This window comes from Magnolia sinica, chromosome 12, assembly GCF_029962835.1.
Source record: "Magnolia sinica isolate HGM2019 chromosome 12, MsV1, whole genome shotgun sequence".
In the NCBI taxonomy this organism is placed as follows: Eukaryota; Viridiplantae; Streptophyta; class Magnoliopsida; order Magnoliales; family Magnoliaceae; genus Magnolia; species Magnolia sinica.
In genome coordinates, this window is record NC_080584.1 from 67,384,172 (window position 1) to 67,384,740 (window position 569).

Genomic DNA, 569 nt, shown 5'->3' on the forward strand with positions numbered 1-569 from the left:
ACTTGTACGATAGGGAACCCATCTGCAATATTCCAGTTCTACCACCTCCACCTTATCATTTCTTATTGTCTCTCTCATTGTTGTTCTAACTTATTCTGGTTCTACCGCCTACCATAGTGATTCTATTATCTGATACGTTTGTAATGCTTTATCTATTTCCCTAGTTGATGGGCCTACTGATGTTTTTGTTGTGCAATCATTACAGGTCCAATCAACGGGAAGGGGAGGGGACATGTTTGGCTAGTGCAGGCGAATGGCCCTGAACGAATCCCCCTTGCACTAACTCTTCCATACCAACGACCCGATGGCCGCCTTCTTTCGAGAAGGGAGCAGATTGCCTGTGACCCTGGAGAGCGGATTAGGTGAGACCATGGCCTCACCTAAGACAGTGCGGCCAGCAGCGTGGGCCCACTTTGATGTACGCACTATCCATTCACGCAGTTCGTCCGTCTTTTCAGATCATTTCAGGGTATTATCTTAAAAATGAAAGATATCTAATTATCAGGTGGACCATACCAAAAGAAACAGGGTTGATTAACTATCCTGCCATTTAAAACTTTTCAAAGCGG